Source organism: Lepidothrix coronata, unplaced genomic scaffold (assembly GCF_001604755.1).
Source record: "Lepidothrix coronata isolate B3197 unplaced genomic scaffold, Lepidothrix_coronata-1.0 Scaffold111, whole genome shotgun sequence".
NCBI classification, from domain to species: domain Eukaryota; kingdom Metazoa; phylum Chordata; class Aves; order Passeriformes; family Pipridae; genus Lepidothrix; species Lepidothrix coronata.
This window is the reverse complement of record NW_016690291.1, coordinates 1,217,973-1,240,901: the sequence shown is the minus strand read 5'-3', so window position 1 is coordinate 1,240,901 and position 22,929 is coordinate 1,217,973.

The window sequence follows — 22,929 nt, the reverse complement described above, 5'->3', positions numbered from 1 at the left end:
AAGATTTAAGAGACTGGAGAATATAATCTCACACCCTTGCGTTATAAAGCCTGGAGGCTGTGGTTACAAATAGACACCTGCTGTAATTTTGGAACAGTGGTTACTGTCAGGCCTTCATTCTATAAACCTGTCCCATCCTCCTCAGTTTATCAGTTCCACCTTCCTCAAATACCATGATAACACAAGTAAGTTATCAGCCTCTGAGCAGAGTCCTCTCCTCTACTGCATTGAACAGAAGAAGCTTGTTTTCCTTTCCCTGCTTTCCTTGTTTCCTCTGGTTCTCAGGTCATGTCAAGCTGTTCACTCCTAGCTTGCAATCCACCTCTGGTGCCAGTTTCCTTTGCTCACTTGTTATATTTCCAAGCATGAACAACCCTTTCCTCCTACTTGAGCACTAACAAAAATGCCTCCTTATCATCTCTCAGATCACTCCTTCAGCACTCTGTGTTCATCAAGATGATTAAAGGCTTGTGAGCAGTTGGCTGTGCTTAGACTGTTATCAATCTGACCACCATTATCTCCATGTTTCCTGGGACTCAGTCATCTGTCCCCCTCTTATCTTTATTTAGTTATGACTGTCAACCCCTGTGGGCAGGAAACACTGTTCTGTTTTTGTACAGGGTGAAAAAGTTTGAGGAGAAGTGTTGCAGAACTGAGACTACACTAGACTGTGGTAATTTAAGCAACAAGTACAGGAGCTTACTTGTTCTGGCCCATCTTTTATACCACAATCATTGGATGCTAGGTCAATAGATTGAGTGGTCAGGATTTTTTTAGAGACATGGGGCTTGCAGTGTGCTGCTGAAGTTGATCAAGTAGGGCATTTGATGCAAAGTGTGAATTTCCTTCCTGCACTGCGCAAAGTAAACCTGTGGGTCTGATATTTTAATGTAATTCACAGCCTTCTGACAGATGATCCATTACACACTTGATGATGCAATATTTTCTCACCCTGTGGCACTTACACAAAGGCATGAAACATTTGTAATCCTCATTTTAAAACTGTTACTATATGCTTACATTTTAGTAACAAACTTTTGAGATCCACAACTTGGATTTAGAACCTGAACATTAACTGTAACAAAGTCTCCTCCTTCTGTAAGATTAATATGCAGTAAAAACAATGTAACTAAGGGCTATAGGGTGGTCTGCTAATGCTCATATCCTTTAAAATGCGAAGCATGGGAAATTACTGATTCTGAGCCTTTCAACATCCTGGCTGGTGCTGTAACCATCACCTTGCCCCTTTGACTACCATCCAGAGAGATTTGGTCTGATACTTAATATGACTTTTTCTTCCAAAGGTTTAGTGTTCTATTTGCAAAGTGAAATTAGATGATTTTTAATGTTTATCACTGATGTTGAGCTATACTGAATATGTGAAACACATTTCTATCAGTATTATGATCAATGACTTATGTTTTGAGTCAGATATAGTGCCAGATGAACATATTGATTAAAGAAGTAAACCAAAGATCTTTGCCATTTAACAGGAGATTACATGTGATAATCTTGACGTCTAAACAGGTGACATTGTTTATTTCCTCAATCTCTGGACAAACATGGATGACTATTTGTCACAGCTCAGGGTGTGGACCCAACTGTGCTGGCACAACTGGGATGAGAGATGTCACAGGCAGCCCCAGCTGTAGCCCTGCTCTTTTCCTGGAGGGAGCGGCTCCTGCTGCACAGTTGCTGAGGGGTTGGGAAGCAGCTCTTGAACCAGCACAGTTTGCACCCAGCAATGCATACACTGAGGCAGTTCCTAGGTACTCCATTCAGCTGCTGTCCTGCAGCAGCTACAGGAAGAGCAGAGGCTGTGGTGTGCTAGCAGTGCACCCGCACCCACGGGTGGGCAGCCTCAGGATTGGTCCAGTTCGGCTTCTTCGCTCCACTGTGACAGCTCTGCAGTGATGAATGCAGGTACCTCTGTTTCATTTTAAAGTCTAGATTCAGATTTAGACAGAAATCTCAAGTAACAAATATCCGAAACATTACCCACCATAACAATGGGATAGTCCTTGGTTTAGGTTTAGTATAGTTTGGGTTTGTTGCTTTTTTTTTTTTTTTTCTTGAGAGCAGAGCAAACTAGGACATGATAGACTTATTCCAGATGATTAAAGCCTCTTGGATCCAGTTCTGAGGAGATCTGACATACCATCTTTGATCTCAAGATGAGCTTGAGTTCGTAATCAATCTGTCCTGAAATCACATGGCTTCCACAAGTTCTTACAATTTATATAAAAGATCTGTTGAAAACAGCAGCTATGCCCCATGGAACACTATTCACTGAAAAAAAAGATCACTTATCTCTTTGTAAATAAGTGTTGCCAATAAAAATAATTTACAAAGCCAAAGAGATGAGGTTTCTTAGCTATTCAACTGGGTGATGAAAAGAGAAAGATATTCACCAGCTGAGGCCTGCAGAGGATCATGTATTACCCATAATTTCTTAAAATAAATCCTTAGGTGATTTTAACAGGTTCATTAGAAATTGGAATGGAATTTTAACACCATTAATATTACCCTTTATTTCCTAAACTGATAGAGTGTAGCCTAGAAGAAATCAAGTATTGCAGCTGAGGTTTTTAGTACAACTGCAAGATGCAGGTACCTAAAGAATATTGAAATCCTATGGGATTTAAACTTGTTAATCGCTTCAAATATCCTTGAAAATTATGATCTAAAACCTTTTCTTTTGGATTATAATTTCCTGTCTGTGACTGTTTTGTTTCTTCCCACAGAGCAGCTAGTAGATAACAAAGGTGACTTGCGTAGTCATTTGTATGAAATGTAATGACTGTGCTGCAGATCTATCAGCCCCATGACACTAATTAAGGCCTGAAGACTCTGGCCTGTCACTAAATTCCTCCCCCTCATGAATTGACAGCATACAGCAACCTAGAACTCTGACCTAAAATGTAGGAATACTTGGATTATTTTCTGTGGCTTTTATTCTACCCACTACTTTATTCTTTTCATATACAGTGTCATTATCAGAATATGCTGTACATTTAAAATTAATTAACACCAACAAATTGTTCATATTTTGTCTAAATGTATGAACTTGGTTACAGCATGTTTTCTTCTCTGTGTTCAGAATGCATGTACATACAGACAGAGCAAGTGCATATGCAAATATATTTGCAAATGAACAGTTTTTATGAGATCTAACACACCTGTGAGAAGGACTGAGAATTGGACTCAGTGGCTACACTCAAATCTAGTCAAGTCGGTCTCTATCGAGCCTAACTAGTAATTATACACAGGGAAAAAGTAACTCAGGAGACTGTTTGGGTTGGATTGGGTTTTTGCTTCCTTAAATTTCATGTCTGAATACAGGAAAATTGTTTATATGACAAATACTTGTGTGGTAGATGATGCACCAAATCTCCAATATTCTTATAGTGAACACAGTGGGCAAAGCTCAAGACCAGAGGCCTTGAGGAGAGTGTCTTCACATTCAGGTACAGATCCACAGCACTCTCCTGGGATCAATAAGAAATTGAGCCTCTCTACACAGAATTGTTCCTGAATTGATCTGAATATAGGACTAAAATCTTGACAGCTGTCATTTTAAAGCTCAAAATTCCACAAAGTAATTAATGGGTCAGGATATAACATGGACACGTTCATATAACTAAAAGGTAATTTTCCATTATTGTTGGGTTTGATTTCCTTGCAAGTCTTTCAAAAGATTTGCAAATTAATTACCAGCATCTGCTTTCACATGGTAAAATTCTGCTTGTCTTCCTGCTAAGCATTTAAATAGATAGTGATTAGTTGTTAGCACTAGATGTCGTAAACAGTCTTGTTTTAATTAACAATATTTATTCTCTTCTGTATAAATATATTTTCACGTTTGCCAGTCTAATATATTTAGTCTTGTTACATGATATATTTAAACATTTAAGGAAAGATCAAAAGAATTAGTCCAACTTTCTGGGAGGCTGGGACACCTAAACAAAAGAGAAGGCATCAAGGAAATGTAGTCGGGATGCTTTGAACATACCTTTGGGTATGTTTAGTTTAATATGACCAAGGAGAACTGTCACTGATGGAAGAACCCTTGTTTTAGAGTTTAATCCAATTTAAACTAAATCAATAAGAGAGTACCCTTTAAAATACAATTCTGGACAAGAAGAGAAAAAATAAATATATATATATAAATAGTTGAGTAAAAAAAAAAAAATTAGTAAATTTCCAAGCAATTCAGAAGTGAAAAATTAATGTTATCAATGAATACACTATTATTCTCCATTCCAAAATCCATATGCAAAATCAGTGGTTTATGCAGGGAAAAGAATGCAAATAAACTTGGATGAGAACCCTAGGCCAGATCCATTTACAATTTTGGTGGTAAAAAGAGAGGGTTATTTTCTTTCTGTGGTACTAGTAGCATAAATCAAAATGACATTGCTCCTTAGGAAAAGTAGGTCCTTGGATTTCAGTGGTGGACCTGCTTGATGTGAGATGGAAAAAAATTTCAGAGCTAAGAATTTTCTTTTTCAGAAGCATATAGGTCTAGGAATTTCTACTGCTGTTTCTCAGGCTGATTACTACTTTTTCAAAAATACTAATCCATTTAATTTCATGAATCTAGTTTAACTTCTGTTGACTAGTAGCATGTTTTATCTCCTGCCTGCAAAATTTTTCCACTCGTATTCAGATAAAATCTCCTTCTTAGAAGCAAAAATAGATATCCTAGAAGTTATCCTCCTATAAGTTTGGCTTTATTTTTCACCAGCTCAGTATTTTCTGTGTTCAGTAGTATGTTTGTCTTGTGTGTGTTTTTGATGATTTCAAAAGTTGATATTTTTACTTATATCCTCTTGTTCTGTTCTTGCAGTCTTCTCTTCTGATCATTATCCATCAAAGGGTACCAGTTCATCCTGATTTGAATTAATGAGAATTTGCAAAGAGGCTCTCTGTTTTTCTTAGCATACAAGTGATTTGTCTTAGTTTTTGCTCTCAGTTTTCTTTAGCTTCCCCAGCAGCTTAAATATTCTCAGATACAACTTCCTGCATGACTTAAATTACTCTATATTCTTAACTAAAAATCTGCTATTTGTATTCACAACTTTACCTGATTATCTTTTTGTTTGTTTTAGCATAACAAGCCAAAGAAGCCCATTCTCTTAGCAAAGCAGAGTAACGTCATATTTATGTCAAGGATATATGTCAAGGCTGTAGTTTCCAATTCAATTGTACGACAGCTTTCTTTTTTTCTTTTTTTTTTTCCTTTTTTTCTTTTTTCATTATTTCAGGAGTAATTTGTACTGTGCTCCCAGTTCTTTCAGTTTTGCTGTAGTGCTGGAGAGGTGTTTCTGCTGGGCAATGCCCATGTGGTGGCTCTCACCCTGTCACCCTCCATACTTTATATTCCCAGAGAGAAAGGTGAGGCAGAAGGACTGTGTTTCTTCTCCTGTTCTCTGGTAGTGCAAGAAGCATCAGTGGAAGAGATCTATTTGTAAATATGCTGGAGAGCTCCTTCCCTGACAACACTACTTCAGTCCTTAACTGAAAATTTACCTAAAGACTTAAAGGATTTTTTTCTATAACTCACAGGAATTAATAGTGGAAGGAATGTTTTAAATTGGTTTTCTTTACATTTATGTAAAATGTTCAGATGCGAGTTTATTTTGATCCCTACTCTGTTTTGGGTGTGATTACATTTACAGAGTATGTTGCCCAGCTTTTTAACCTTGTTCTGGAAATCTCTGCAGCATTTTTAATGTAACCTAAGATGCCTTATAGTGTTTTAAAAAGTAAAAGCATGTAGTTAAAATATATGCTTGAAAATGTATTCTCAGGAAATCATGGCAGGTTGTCTTAACTGCATTTTTATATTGAAACAGCAATAAAAACACACTGTGGCTGTAATGAATGTGGAAATGTTTGTTTTCTGTTTATATGAAAAAATACATCCTCAAGTGTCCTCTTCTAATGGCTGTTCTCTCTCTCATTGCCCTCTGTGCAATGACTATATCTATGAGATCAAGTAATTACACATCTTATGAACCTGGAAGTTGCTAAACACTTCATCCAAGTTTTTCTTGAAGAAAATTCAGCGTAATGAAAAAAGAATGTCAAGTAGAATGCAGGCACAGTTCTGTAAATGCCAAGGGCCATTCTGTCCTGTGTCAGGGTATGATTTTGCTCTTTGGAGATATTTAGCCATGTTCTTTTCATTTTCTTGATTTTCCTTTGTTTTCCCCATATCTGCTTTCTTCCCTGAATCTTTGTGAAGGATTCCTGAAGTTATTCTCTCCAACCCCCAAAGCTTTGTTGGTCTGTAATGTACTGACTGACTCAGGATAAAGCAGAGTGAGGTTAGTGCCATCTCCAGAGGGCTGCCCTCTCCAGTGACTGTTTTCATTACAGACTTTGATCCCTATGGAATTGCTTTAAGTTACTGAAGGCTAGTCATGAGAAATGTTGCTGCTTCATTCTCATGCTTACATGCCTGAAATTGCATCTACTCAAAGTCAGACTGTTGTACTGAAGTATACTCCCAATTTGTTTCTGAGTGTGTTGAGTTTTTAAGTCAGAGCAAATGTGAATCATCGGAGAAAGATAATACAGCTACTAAAAAAGTGCAACAGCAACTGATTTATAATTGTCCTGAAGTGGGTTTCTTTTATTTCTGAAGAGCTTTTAAAGAGAAATTACAGAGCCAAAATCACAGCTTGCTGAAGAACAGTAGATATTATAATTTTTTTGTTCAAACTGTTGACCTGAGTTAGGAACTTGGTAGGTTATGCCTCAGGATGTACTTATCCAGAACAACCATCACCCAAGGGGTAGCACTTGAAAACTGAAAATTTATAAATATGCCACATAATTACAAAATTCTATTATTTCCTTGTGTGTGTCCTCCTGTGTTCATGTCATGTCCTCTCCCTTTTAGTTTTCCTTTTTTTTCCATTTTTTTCTCTAGTTATGTGTAGTATAGCCTGGCATGGTCCTTTAAGAAAGAAAATTGTTATAGCCATGATCTGATGATCTAAAACTTTAGTTGCCCATCCTTTCTTATTCTTTTCCGTTGTCTGATTTCCATTCACTGCAGCAGTACTGCCTATTTACAGATATCATCTCTAGCATGTTGCTGTTGGTTGTCTTCGTTTTTTATTTTGCTCCAGAGGTCTGGAGACATTGCCAGTTTCCTTTTCCTTTTTTTCCTGAGATAAGCATCTAAACACAGCATTTCCAAAAGACAATTAATCTTGACTATTTCTCACCATTACTATGAAATAAGATTAGATACCTGGTTTTATCTAGACAACTAACTTTTAGATATCTGAGTCATTATGTATACCTGAAAGTGAAGGCCCTAAGCTATGTTCTTCTGGCTAGTAAAATGCTTCATCAGAAGCTGGTTTATATATATATGTCTCAAAGTGGTTTGCTGTTAGTGGTGAAGAGACCTTTCTTTTAAAGTTACAGAGCCAAATCCTCAGTGACCAACAATCATGTAAAAACAAGATATCAGTTTGTTGCAGTTGAGGATGCAGTAATAAATGAAATGTATAAACCACGTATGAGTTTTAAAAAATTATCTGCTACATTTGAGTTAGATCAATGCAAATTTACAGAGATCATGTAACATCAAAAGCTAAATTTATTAAATGGAATGAAAACAAATTGTATTCTTCTGATCCATACTCTTAATATATATTAAAACCAAATCAGAATTTTCTGCTTTGAATCAGTCTGCTGGGAAAGTAAATTCATGCGGGAAATAAGATTAGAGCAAAAACAGGGAAAAAAAAGGATGTAAACACTGTAGGTCTAATTCAGTAATTCTTTACATGTAGACACCCATATACATATGGAAATAAAATCTTTTCATATCAGGACAAGGAAGCATTTTGTGTCAATTTCGCCTCCATAGATGACAGTGAAGTGAAGAGAACAATGGCAGTGCCTTCAGGAATTCTGACGGCTTGTCAGGAGGGCTCCTGGAAGGCAAGTAAGTGTGGTATGTCTCAGGCCAGATGTGACTTTGTTGCTAATTGGCTTAATAAGGATGAAATAGATTAAGAGGATGGTTTTTATTATCTAATGAGAAAAGAAGCTAAATTACTGTATGCTTTCAAATGACAGCCATGTTTCAAGCTCAAGGTGCAAGTAGAAACCTTGCAATGGGCTGAGAGGTCCCTCATCCATTGCACAGGGCACAGCAGGTAAGAGTGTTTCCCAAGGCGGCAAGTTTTACAAGTGGATAGGATAGTCCAAGAGAATGGGGCTGCTCTTCTTAGCTGAGTGCAGATGAACAGGAGCAACTAGGAGCAACCAGGAGAGTCAGAGAGGTTCACAAGCAAAGCCCACAAACACATCCCTCCTTTCCACCATAGCCTTGTGTTGTTGAGGAGTATGCAAGTCTTGGGGTAAGAAGGCTCTTGAATAAGATCCAGCATGCAGCTGGTGCCATGGTGTCTTCTTGTGCTGAGGGCGAGGGCGTTCCTGCACTTGGGGTCTTCAGGGCCTGGAGAAAGAGGTGGTGGGAGTGGGATTCTTGCTTCATAGGCATGGGGATAGCTGACTTTGCGGCCCTGGAGAGGATCAAATAGCATTTTGCCTGTGGGGTGCAAAGGCAACAGACCTCAGGAGGTCTTAGCTTACTTTGATTAATTTGGTTTGAAGAGCATGGAAAGAGCTGCTGGTCTTGGTCCACGTTGGTACCATCACCATGTGGAAGTATAGGAGAAACAGCCTTTATGGCAAATGCAAGCACCTGGGCAGGACACTGGCCTCTGTGGCCTCTTTGCTCTGAAATACAGCCAATTCCAAAGTAAGGCCCATGTGATGGGCAGAAATCCAGAGCTTCAAAGTGGGGTTAACTCAAAGGTGTAGAATAGAGGGATTTGTTTGTGCTAGGAACTGGTAAATGCTTTGGGAATGTTTTATCCTAGAAAAATAGGCTTTACTTTAACCAAAGCTACTGGCATTGGAAGTTAAAATGATCACAGAGGCTTGTCTGCACTAGAAGCAGAGAGAAAGCTGACAGGCATTGAGGAGCGCTTGGTTCAGTCTGGTGTAATCCTCAAAGAAGATATGGCTAATGTTCAATGCACATTGAAAAAGGCCAGGAGGGACATAAATAGAGAACTGTGCTAAAAGGAAAATGCTAATTAGTCTGCTTACAGTGCCAGTTGAGTAGCATTTGCAATGCCGAGCAAGGCCAAAAATTAGAGGTGCTTCTACAGCAATAGTAGAAGTCTAAAAATGATAGAAAAAAATGGAATGGTTGGCACCCGCAGCAAACCTGACAGAAAATACATCACAGAGACTGTTGAAGGGAGGTAAACAAGGTTATTATGGTGATAGGGCATCAATTTGATAGAAAGTACAGAGAGGGTAAGAAGGTGTGAGAGAGCCAGAGTACCAGAAGGATAATGCTAAGTTCAAATATGATGTGGGAAATTTAAGTATGTGGGAAAAAAAGAGCACTGAGGAATCTGTTAGGGTGAAATCCAGAACTTTGGTAGTAAAAATATAACATTTTCTTCAGTGAAACTGAAGAAACTGCATTTAAGATAGATAAAATGATAGTAGATTTTAATTATCTATATATAGTTCCGTGCCTCATAAGGATGAGATGGAGAATTTTTTTTAATGTGATTAAAAGCTCCTTCCTACATCAGCTTGTTTCACAACCTGAGGAAAAAGCCCCCAGATACTACCCTGAACTTTATCTCAAGGCCTGCATGCACAGGACTTTGCTCAAGGGTTACTAGTAGGTGAGCCACTCTGTTACTGTGATCACCGTATAGTTAAAGTTAACTTTGTATCATGAGAGAAAAAGACAAATAATTCCAGCAGACATGTATTTAATTTCAAGAAGGACCACTAGATTAAAAAAGAGGCAGTAAAAAAAAAAAAATAAAACAAAATGAAAAATTCAACCAGCCAACAAAAATATCCTTAAAGGAATAGATCAACAAGCAAGAGCCTGGAGTATGTATCACAAACCCAGTTAAATTGTGTACTGCAATTCTAGGAGAAAATGAAGTTATCAAATGAAATATCTTCAAGGCTCAAGGGAAAGCTATCATAACAAATGATGGGAAATGGAAAAAATACTATATTAAGGAAAAGAATGAGAAGCCTTCACAGAGGAGAAGAAGGAAAAGCCTGTAATACATTACATGTAAAAAAAAATAAATTTAAAAAAATTAAGAGGAATAACAGAATTTGAAGAGTATCTTAATAAGGTATGTAGTTTATTGCACTAGAGAAGTGATGGTTTAGCAATCTCATCCTTAAAGACGAGCCTGGATGTGCAGGCCCTGGGACCTACAATCTGGTAAATCTGCCCCCGTAACAAGGCCATAGAGTCTGGGATGAATAAAAGGCCACTGAACATATGAATGAAGGTGATTTATTGTGAGGGTTCCAGTAAGAGTTATTCCTGCTTTACTGGTGAGGGTTTCATCATTCTGGTTTACTGGGTGTGCCAGTGAATGTGTGGATAATGGGGATCAAGTGATTTGAACACATTTATTTTCTAAAATCTTCTGCCATTTTTTTAACCAAAGACTCCCAAGGAAACAAAACTGTTTTAAAGTTGAATAAAAAGCTCTTTTCTGGATTTAAGGATAGTTAGGTAGGAAGCAAATGGAAGGGTTCAATGATCACTTTTGAAGAGGTCAAGAGTTGGTAAAGGGGTCATTAATGTATCTGTATTCAGACCAGTTTTGTTCAAGATCTTCATTAGCAATCTGTGAAAGGGAATGAATTGTGAAATCTTCAATTTCATAGATGATAGCAAGTTATTTTGGAAAGTCAAATACCATGCTGCTGGTAAGGATGATCAAAAGGACCTTAAGTGAGTAAACAGGAAAAAAGGCAGAAAAAAATAATCCAAATCATGTTTCCATGATGCTGAGCTTAGAAATGGGAGGTACAACTCAGAAGAGTGATTTAATTCATCTTTATCAAAAAGATAATTTCACATAGCTGGCAAAGAGGGGTATCATCAGCAACAGTATTGAGAACAAAACAAAAAAAATTATTTTGCTACTATTTGAAACATTGATATCCCCATATCCTGCATATTGTGTGTATTTGTGGTCTCTGCATCTCAGAAATATGAATGGAGTTAGAGAAAATAGAGAGAAGAGCAACTGAGTAAGGTTGTACAGCCATTGCCTTACAAAGAAACACTAAGGAGTGTGAGACTCTTCACTTTCAAGAGAAGAAAACAGAGTATGACAAAGGTTTGCAGTATCTACGAGGTGATGAATAAAGCACATGTGGAACTGTTATTCACCACCTCTCACTGTACTAGCTGATTGAGTAGTAACTGAAGTCAAGAGAAGGTAAGTTTAAACCAGACAATAGAAAGTACCTTTTTACACAGTGGATAGAGGACTTACAAAAGCTCTTGCAACTGGAGGTTATGGACACAAATAATATCAGCAAGATCATAAATGCATCATAAGGAAAGTTGTGAAAATCTGGTGCGTGAGGAACAGAGACTAAATGAAATAGGCAGGGACATGCTCTCTAACTTCACTAATACAGAGGTTTTGGATGTTGGATGTCACCAAGAGGAAGGGAATGCTGCTAATCACCATTAGTCTCCCAAAGCTGCACCTCTTATTTCCTCTGTTAGAGACAGAGTATTGTCCTAAATGGGCTGATGATCTGTGTCAGTATGACATTTCTTCTTTAGTAAATTTCTTCTTTAGTAAAAACTTGAAACTTTACTCAGTTTCAAATGAAGATTCTTTCAATGAATATTCTTGATCTTTTAAGATTTCTTTCCTTTATTTTAAACAACCAATTCAAAACTTCACCAACAGAACCTGAGCCAAGAATAGAGATTATTTCCACATGATAATATTATAAAAAAGAGTTGCAATTTAGATGAATGGAATGGGAGGGAAGAAAGAAAGCAAAATCTTCCTTCCTATTTTGGGAGCATTAGTCAAGCTTTTCTGTTATTTGATCATGCTGAAAATATTGTGCTATTTTGCACAATATTCTCAATAGCTCAGTAAAATGGACTAAGAGTACCTTTGCCTGTTAACTGGCCTCCCTTCCTGAGGCCAACCTCCACACAGTACGAGAGCCTGCATCTTTCTGTCTGACCAGCATATATAGGTTTTAACAGTTCCTCATTTAGTTACCAGGATAATAACAACAAAAAAATTGAAAAATGCAAGTAATCTCTCCACTAGCAAGTTCAAGTATATTTTGAGTCCAGCTTGAAAATATTTAAAACTAATAAGCCAGTTTAAAAAGTCATTAGATTTTTACTGGTAGCAAATACAATGGTTCTTATGTCTTGACATGAGGATTTTGGGATCCAGTCAGGTTAGGTCTTTAAGCTTTTCCACAATCCTTACAACATTGGACACTCCATTTTAAAAGAAAATTAAGCCTCTCATTGCTTCAGGAAGTGAGACTATGAAGAACATGACAAAAACCTAGGGATGTGGCAGCAAAGATATCTGCTACTTAATATCTTAGAAGAGTAAGAAGTGTCTCATGTGCACCTGCTTCCAGCCAACCAGTAAGGAACACCGAGTTTTTAAATATGATTACCTCTGTTGATAACCTACCCATAGATCTATCTGCAAGACAACAGAAGGAAGAGAGGCTGCACAGACTGCTTTTCTTGTTAGATTTTCTCAGAGGATAAGCATACTAACACTTTACTCTGTGCTTTAATGTAAACCTGCACAGATTCACTCACAGCCTGTGCATAATTGCATATGAATACCTTTAAGCTCTTAGCTGTATTTTGTGTTTCTTGACAGGCACACATACGCCTAGTTCTCATCTTTTATACTTCTTCTGTGCATAGTTTTATTAAATCTTAATAATGATTTAGATTCATGCCGTAAGAGAAAACAGCAGGAAATAAGTTCTCAGGTAGGGCAAACTGGTATGACCTTCAGCTGCACAGGTACAACCACCATCTTTCACAAATATGTTAGAAAATGAAATGTTACGATTTTTCTTCCACTTCACTGGTTTCAGAGAGATGCCAATGAAGTAATTCATGACTTACGTGAGACAGACAATCATGACTTTTACCTATTCCTCTACTTGCATCAAAACCCAGAAAAGAATTTAAACAAAGGAAGCCTTATTTCTTAAAACAACCCTATCCCATTTCTCCAGACATGTTCATACGTGCATAAAACCTCCCTAGACAATTATTTACTACCTTTCTTGCCTTTAATCACACAATCTGTGGTCTAAAGGAAAGAATGTTGTCCGGAAGTGTACCTTATTATTCTGTGGTAACTAAGTGCCATTTCTGTGAAATCTAAAGTTCCCAGGACAAATTAAAGTCTAACACCAAAATTAATAGTGTTTGCTCCTAACAGTGGGTTCAGGAATAAAAAACACTATGTAGTGTTCATGAAAATCGCTTTCAAGAATCAGTGGAAGAAATTAAACTGCTTAATTTCTGCCTAAGTTTTCATTCAAATGATAAAAATAAAAATATCCAAGGTGTGTATTTCTTTGTTTTTCTGCTGCTTGGACATTAAAGGGTTGCCACCATTGTGAAACACCTAAAAGTGGGAGGAGAATTACAGTTTTTGTCTTCACATCCTGTAAGGGAGAAGTTGGAGTTACATTTGACTTTGATATAAATATCCTTTGAATACTGATTGCAAACATTGCCACTTCATAGATAGGGTGTATAGACTGGACTCTCTGATGCTGAGTCTCGAAAGTCCTATTGATGTCATTGATAATTCTTAGACATGCTTTGAATACATACACTTCTCTTTCAGTCCTGATTATTATGGATAGATGATAAACTCTTTTATTTTGTGTTACCTTAGTGTTACACTTTTCTCAATCACACTTTCAAAATTAATTTAATTTGTAAGTACTGCATTACCTAAAGAGAAGATATAAACTAGGAAAGAAAGACGGAAATAAGCATATTTAAGCATGTCTCAACTATCTTGTAATTAGAGTAATTTACAGAAAAAAATTAACGATATTTCTCAATTACTAACACACAAGATGACTTCCATTCTTGGCTATGTTTTTGGAAATAACCTAACTGAAATGCCTGAAAAGTACATGCAAAACTGAGTGTATCTATCTAAAGAAGTCTTGTTTGTATTTAGGGAGGCACAAGATGTGTATGCAAAACGGGTATCAAGAAGCTACCACAGTGTTTGACAAGGGAGGAGACAAAACAGTCAGTATCAGGGGAAGGAAAGGCTAAGTCAAGGTAAGAACTACAGCCTAATACAATAGCTAGTGGCAGGCTCAAGAAGGAGGATCGTGTTCAAGATGATATTGGATGGAGCTTTGAACAGTGTAATCTAGTGGAAGATGTTCCTGCCCATACCAGGGGAGTTGGAACTATGTGGCATTTATAGGTCCCTTCCAACCCAAACCATTCTGTACCACTCTACGATATTCCAAGTCATGCAGCAGGACTATCTATTTAAAAATGGCGAGGCCACAAGAGAAAAAGAAGTCACAGTAGTGAGAAAAGGTGACTGGAGAAATATAGTGACACATGTCACAGGGCATGACACAAAAATATTCTAGTTTATTAGAAAGTTTTCATCAGAAGCCGGTAACATCATGACATGTGAGCATCAGCTGTACTATGATTAAATGCTGTAGGCAGTATAACCTGTTACTGTTATTAGGAGAAATCAGATAGATCTGAAAAATATTGATAGATTCTGAAATTAACTTTCTAGCTAAGGATTATAAGTTTATCCTAAATATTATAATACCTGCACTGGTCACATTCTTATTTTGCTAATTTAATGAGGACTAAGTTTGCATGTACATTTTTAAGTAAACCCACATATTTTCAAAGTACTAACTTGGCAAATATTCTATTTCATATATATCCTTTTTCTTTTGTTTAGATAGAATACAGTAATCATACACATAGAAAAACAGAATTCCACTTTTAACAATGGTTAAAAAAATTACCACTCAGTTAAGAGAAGTAACGAGAGCTAGTAACCAGGAATTTGTAATGACATTCACAGAAGGATCATACTGGTCTTTGTGCTCCCTTAGAAGGTTTTCTGCACATGTAATTGATTGTCCTCTTAGTTCAGTGCATTCAGGAGTAATGCCAATGGAGTTACACATTTGTAAGTGACAAGAGGCAGAGCAAGCCCAGCTGAGCCCGTGAGTAGCTAGATTTACATTTACATGAAATAAAAATCTCCAGCCCATAGGGAAACTTCAGCATCTCAGCACTCATTGTCATAGCAGATTAACATAATTAAAAGATCATAGTACTTGTGACTGAAAACTCTTCTGAAAAATCTAACAGTGTCCCAGTAAAAGGAGCAGCAAGTTGAAAACTTGAAAATCTGGCCCCTGTTTTGATACTCTCATGAGAAGTAAGAGTTTTGGAAAAATCTGGCCTGTGTTGTCATTCTGAATACTAAAAATATGGCTTCATACATGTAATTCACGTCATTTCTCTATTTAACAGTACCCAGTGCAGCAATGCCACCATATGGTGTAGTCCTCTTAGTTATATCAGTATTTAAATGACAACACCAACAGGAGCTCACGGAAATACAGTGATTATGAGTCAGTATATGGATAACAGTGCCAGGTACAGACATTCTCGGAGGCAGAGTGGGAAATGCCTGAGGGAATTCATTAGTTTCTAACGTCCTTCGCCATTACTTTCAAGCCCCTAACTTCTGTCAGTGGGATTCAGCAGCGGGTTGATATCTCCTGCCTTTTAAACACTGCAGAATGAAATTTCCCCCCACACAGCTTGGAATAAAACAGGCCATGTGCAACTGAGCAGGCAAGAAATGTGTAAGACTGAATGTAGTTTGCACAGAGTTTTTTCTGCCCAGGCATTGTACCTCTGAGGGGAGAGTACTATGTAGTGAGTAGAAAAACTGTTATCTGTTATGCTGGGGTCCTTGTCAGAGTGCATTAGAACTTTCTACCATTTTTTTTTACTGGAATGTTCATGAAACACACAGTAATTTTTTCATCAAACTACAAGAAAAGCCCTAACCCAAACCTCATACTGAATATTTTCCTACTTTATTTATGTATCTTATAATGTTTTGAAAAGTTTGAGACCTGGAGTTAAATTGTTCCATTCTGGTCCTTTAAGAGATGCTCTGGCACTACTTGTTGTTCACAAAAGACTAGCCCAGTAATAGATACTAAAATTCCTTAAAGTTTTGGCATTCAAAGAGCAGGTCAAAACTCCATTGATTCCACTGTCCTGGACAGCTCCACTTCGAGTATCTACTCTACCTTATTTCCCTCCTGATTTGCAACTAGGTACTCCATTTTCTACAGTTCTTGTAAAGTGTTATACACTTTTAGAATATGTTTGAAGGGTACCTACACTTACAATTTGCGATATGCTTGGGCATCCTTTGCACCAAAAGCTGATCTGTTAATGTATTGCAATGGTTATCACGGACTTATTCCAAACCACATTAACGTCAACAGAAAATTCACAATAAACTCAGTGAAATCCAGATCAAATCCTGTTTCCTTACTAATCCTGTATGGATGGACACAGGTAAATAATCCCTTCTCAAAAATATTTCCTGATCTCTGTTCTGATAGGTGACACATCACCTCTCTGTGCTGAGAGGTATACATCAAACAGCATCTTAGTAACTCTGCTGTCTGTGGAATTCTTTCTCACAGATTGAAAACTACATAGATCAGTTTATGTCACTGAACATTCAATTTTATTTCTAAAATCATATTGGGAGACCAAAGAATTTAGAGTGTAGATGACTAAAACATTTAATAGAAAAAAATTTGAAAATCTTTGGTTTTACATTTACATCCTCTTCTTGATTTACCTATTACCTTTACTTTAAACAGTTAGATCCAATGGTGAAAATCTCACTTTAAATAGAATACTGCTCTAATCACATATCATGTGAAAAAGCATTTTATATTTAATAATAACAAAAAGTTTATATCAAGAGTCTAATAGTTAACAAAGCCATGGATTGATTTCAAGTTTGTTTCTAGAAACTCATGCAAAGAAAGGTTCTAAAATGATTTCATTCTTACTAATCCCAGGATCATTAAGAGTGAATATTTTCCAAAAATCTTCTTTGTGTATATACCAAGACCTTATAGATTGTGTGGGTTTTGATACATAACAGTCACCAGCAGGAGAAACAAAAACATTAGAGAGAGAGAGAGAAAAGATGTTCTCATGGCAGTTATTATACACATATTTCATATCCAGACTCTAGAATTACTGCTCTATGATTGGCCTTCTGTAACAGTCAAAGCAAGTATCAGTTTATCCCTTTAATATTTATGACCTTTTTTTTCTGGCACTGATTATTACAGACTAAAAGAAAACTGACCAGTACAACCTGATCCCTCATGGATTTTCTAAACCATATCTGTAGCTTTCTAAAGAGGATGGAAAGCTGCCTGTTGACTCCAGCATGTTGTAGATCGATCTTATTAGAATACTTGTTACTGAACAAGTAAAAAGGGGAAATCACGGGGAAACAGTATTGTCTTATGTTGCATTTTAATAATTATTCTCTCTCAAAAATGTTTTCATTTCTGTCTGTGCTAATCACTGATGTCAAGGAACAGGAATAAGACCAGAGCCTGCCAAGAATGCTCCAAGACCATTATTTACTCTTAAAAAAAGGTGCACAAAATGCAAACAGTATAAAACCAAAAATTGAGTCATTTTAGTAAATGGTGTTATAAGGATTGCTGGGCAATATTTTTGCCTTAAAGGGTATCTCAAAGTCTCTGGTTATGCTGGATCTGTAAAGTGCTGTGACATTTGGCAGGCTTCATCACAGTATTTTAGTATTGTCAAAATCACTAGAGTACAGGATGCATTATTCACACTGGCTGTGGAAGAAGAGATGGTGCCTGTTCCAGCACTGAGTGCAGAGGCCAACCATAGCTGATCCACTGTAAAACCCACCACTGCAAGGAAACCTGCCTGCAGTTTTCAGACAGATTTGAAGAAGGACAGTGAATCTAAAGTCTTGATGGTTGGTCTCAAGGAGTTCTGTGATCATTGCAAGGTGAATTTTGTTATAAGAAATGAGAGAAAAAGATTAAAGATGGAAGCTGAATCTCAAGGTGATCTAGAAAGATTAGATATCCAGATCTCATAAAAATTTTGCTAGTGCTCTCAGTGATTAGATGTGAAGAAGACTTGTTTTCCTGGATAGTCCCTACCCCATATTGCAAGCTGGGGTCCTGGGAAGTCATAGTACTCCATCCTATGGCTGCTTGTGTGGTCTATTTTCTTCTTTACTCTTTGCTATGCTGAACCAATGTTGACTTGAGACTCTAGAACTAAATATATTCAGGTTAAAATCTCAGAGAGATTCTAAATTTTACACCTTGCAGATACTACACACAGTCTTCCTAAGGTAGTCTTGAGCTGTAAACATATTTCTACCATAGTTCAACAATTTTTAGATATCTAGATTTTGATGTAGATTAAATCTGTTGCCATTCAACACATCAAGGATAAGTCTCTATGCACAAACACTTTAAAAATGTTTTGGAGTTAACTTTGTCATGGCAGCTTGAACTATAAAAAACATGACAAAAGCATCAAGTTGATGAAAACTCTGTATCATTATCTATGAATAATGCAAAACAAATGTGCCGGATTTGTACTTCTGGGTGGCAAGGCTAGTGCACAGATGTGGTACTAATGATAATGGAATTATTTTCTAAGGTTCAAGCTGACTTAATAAATCCAAAGAAGAAAGATTATGTGTTGATGATCTTTTACTGAAAGAGCTGCAAGGAAAAATTCAATTTTTACATCCAAGATGTTAAATTCTGGGCCAGACGTGATTTTAAGCAGAGCTCTAATTTGGTCTTGTTCAGAAGCAAGGATAAACAAAGGATTGCTTGATGTATTCAAGCATGGAGAAATGCAAGGAGGCTGAGGCTGTTTTGATAAAGGTGCCCTGTGCCAATTTGGCCATGCCTGTCAATAACAAAACCAATGTAAGTTCTCAATAAAAGCAGAAGTGCAAAAGGTATGGCAGAAAGCTTTTGCTAGGTTTTTGAGATTGTGCAAAACTGATTTCTTTTCAGTTATCAATAATTTGATTAAGATACATGTATGATGCCTTGAAATTCCATTTTTGCAGTAAAGAGTGGTTGCTAGAAAGGTCTGATGCAGACCACAGAACTGTGAAATAAAACTGGGTGGATCTAGACAGTCTGTGAATGAGAGCATTAAAATTCAAATGGCATTTTCCTTGGAGCAACAGAGGGTTCAAATAGAGTTTATTTTCTGAATGTCTAAGCTTCTTTAAGATGGCTTAACTGCCAGTGTTAAAAGTGGTGACTGAAGGCGGTTAGGCTCAGCTGGTGTCACACAGCTATGTATAAAACAATTATTTAAGGCCGTGCTTTAGTTCAGAAAATTGAACCCAATGATTTATACTGCAATACCCTCGATGCTGCGTAATCATTATGGATAAGCAATTTTCAAAGAGCTCTGAATGTTCGCATCTTGCACAGATGCACCATTACCTCATAGTACAATCCTATCTTGAGACAGTGAGACTGTCAAGACTATCTTGAACTAACTAATCAGTGACTCTCTAGGAAACAGAACTGCCCATTTAGTAATTTCTGTATTTTGCTCTTTTTAACAGGTTAATAAATCAGTAGTCTAATTTGATTTTGAAGGACTAAAAATATTTGCCTAATTTTATTGCATATTAATATATTAAGAGTTTTGGGAAGACTTTATTCCCAATTTTTTATCTCCTAAGAGTTTACCAATATCATAAACCCGATGTTTGTTCAACCTTCAGTCAGCACTGCCTTAGAGGATTATAAAGCTGAATAAACCAAGCTATTATGCCTTTCATTATTACAGCTCTGAACACAATGAGCTTGTTGCTATCAAAAAAAAAAAGGGTAGACAATTCTTAGAAAGATTAAGCAGAGTTTGGATATGGCATCTAGTTTGCAGATAGTCCTAAAGTATTGATATAAAATATTAAATTTATCCTCACAATCAAAGAAGAAACATAAAATTTATGGTTTCATGTCTGGAAAGAGATCAACAGGCTTTAGCTATTTGAGAATAGCTTTTACAACTTCCTAAGCCAAATAAAATTGATTAACAGAGTAAACAAGGACAGAGAGAGAGATGTGGCTGTAAGCATCAGAAACAACTCTTGTTGCAAGGACTCACTTTGCAGTCAGGGAGGTGTAATGGGTCTGCTGCAAATGATCTCATAGTGCAGTGTGTTGTTTGGTGCCTCCTGATGCTGAGAACTTGAGTATAGCTGGTCCATAGGCGCATAAATACCAAACTGAGTGAAAAGTCTGAAGTTTCAATATAGAGTTGAAATTTTTCATCATGGCCATTATGAGGTCAGGTACCCATTATTTCTCCACCTAGAATGATAGTAGACTTTTGAAATTATGCAACCAGTTTTCTGTTGTTACTTTGAAGAAGATACTCTTTATCACGAACTAGCCATCCATTACACATTTACGAAGTTAGATGATGTGTATAAAAAACACATATATATAAAATCTGAGTGATATTATGACAGCACTGAAATTGAACTTAAGATTTATGGTTGCTAATACAAAGACCTCTACCCCTAAGTTAAAAGGCATGCTTTTCGTTGCCATGCTGTTAACAGAGCCATCAACCTCTAAATGTGATCTGCCTATCATCTTGGAAGGGTAGTGTATGATACTTAACAGTTTAAGCTTATTCTTCATTCTAAGATCCATAAAACTCAAATTCCTGAGTACACTGTCACTTGCAAAAATGTTTTGGACCAGATCCAAAGAGCTTTCTTAAATGAATACTCCAAGATGACCTTTGACTGTGTTTTTAGTGCCACAGAGTAAGTGTGGGTTTAGTTCAACACAAAACCACTTAAAGATTTTTATGTGTAACATCCCAAGAAATTTGTTGGGTTTTTTTTTCATTTTTGTGGCAAAAATAGACTGCTTCATTTTATTAACTTTTATGACAGAGTATTAGGGAGGTTAAACAAGCTGCATGGTTGAGGAAGCCATTATTAAAACATACGAGATAACAGTGGCATGTTTGATAATGTACCCTTATCATATGTTAAGTGATCAGCAAGCCTAACATTTTCTTTGGAACATTTCTAATATTATGTACTTTGCAACCGTGATAAGGTTCTTTGGCTATTGTATGCACTGAAAACTTGCAAAAAAAAATCACTTCTGGGTTGATTTTATGAAGATGAAGACAAAAGAAATAATTATTTCAACTGTACCTTTCATTTTTTTATTGAAATTATGTTCTGCTGTACCTTGGATTACTGATCAGGACTAAAATAGCATTGCTTGGGTTGGTTTTTTTTTGGTTGGTGTTGGTTGTTTTTTTTTAGGAAAATTTCTGTGTGTCTCTGAAGTATTTAATGTAGAAATAAATTCAGCAGGTTAGTCTGTGAGTAGTCTAGTTTTCTTCAGAAGACATGCTGTCTACTTATAGTGTATACAAAGACAATCTCCTTATCCCTAAAAGTGTGCATATAAATAAATAAACATAATGGAGCAAATTTGTTTTTATATCAACCACATGCTCTATAGAGGTGTTAATAGTGGATTTGTGCACACAAGCAGTTTCTTAATCCTAATTTAAAATAATTATTTCTAATTTTTAAAAGAAAGGAAGAAAAGTGGAAAGTGATAATATTTAATTTAAAAAGTCACGAAAATATTTATTAACTTGTTTTTACTGAAGAAAAACAAAACTTCTAATGAATAAATAGTCAATTCTTTTTCAAGATTTTTGTAGTTGCTTTCCACATTATATCAGTTGAAATAAAAGTATGATGAATGATCCAGAGGAGGAAGTCTCAGTTTGGAAATGAGGAAAAGTAAAGCAATGAAAAGAACTGAGTAGTGAAATGTGGCTTTGGCGCAGAGGTGAACTATTTGCAGGAAAGAAAACAAAAAGAGGTCATAAACCAGAGCAGAATCTGTCCTCCCTGCTGTGTGGGTACGGTGGCAAAGGGTTCCCTGATTACAGCTCCTTGGAACTGGGGTGGTTCAGATAACAACGTGAGCACGTAGCTGTGGTGGCGTCAGTCTGGCAGGAGAGACTGAGTGATTGAACGTGCTACAAAAGCAAATAGATGCCAATGAAAGGGCTAGGAAGAAGATTAAATATCTGGAACTGCACAAAGGGAAATTTTATCCTCTTTAGCATTAGTAGTCCTGGTTGCATCTGTCTGTCCACTGCCAACACGGCTGCTGTTATCTTTGCCAGCAAAAGGAAGGGAGGAGAACTACCAAGGTGGCAGAGGTTGCACACAGATTGCAGTCTCCATATTTCCTATGTATAATATTTCTGTTTCTGACAGGATGGATGATCTTTTTAAACACAGTATAGGCTAGCATCCAAATACTCGATTTATTTCCTCAGCATCATATGAGCTGCTTTGTGATATTTCCTTGAGAATAAATACAGACTGCAACCATCTGTGTCTGGACTCTTCTATGGTATCTTCCCACAGTTATTTATTCTATGACTTATTTTAGCTTTTCTTTCCTTTGTATGTACATGTGTATTAATATATGTTATAAAGTTCCAGTTGGAAAAAAAAGTGTCTCTTTTTAAAACATGTCTAATCCAATTCACTTCTAATCACATGAATCTTTAGTCCCACTTTCTGACAGCTGATACTTGAATGCTTATATTCTGTGTGATAGGTTGTAATTATTCACTCCCTTTCTAGTGTCTGAAGATGTTATCACAGTATCTGCTTTGTCTAAGCATTCTGGGGGATGCAATTTTATGGATAAGAAATATACAGATTCAGTTTTTATAAATATGCCAGAAAAATAAGGGAACAATTTTTCTAAGAGCAACAATATGAATTCCTAACTTCATCTTTGGTTTATTTAAGAGGTGATCTGTGCTAGACACCAGTTCCCAAAACTAATTCT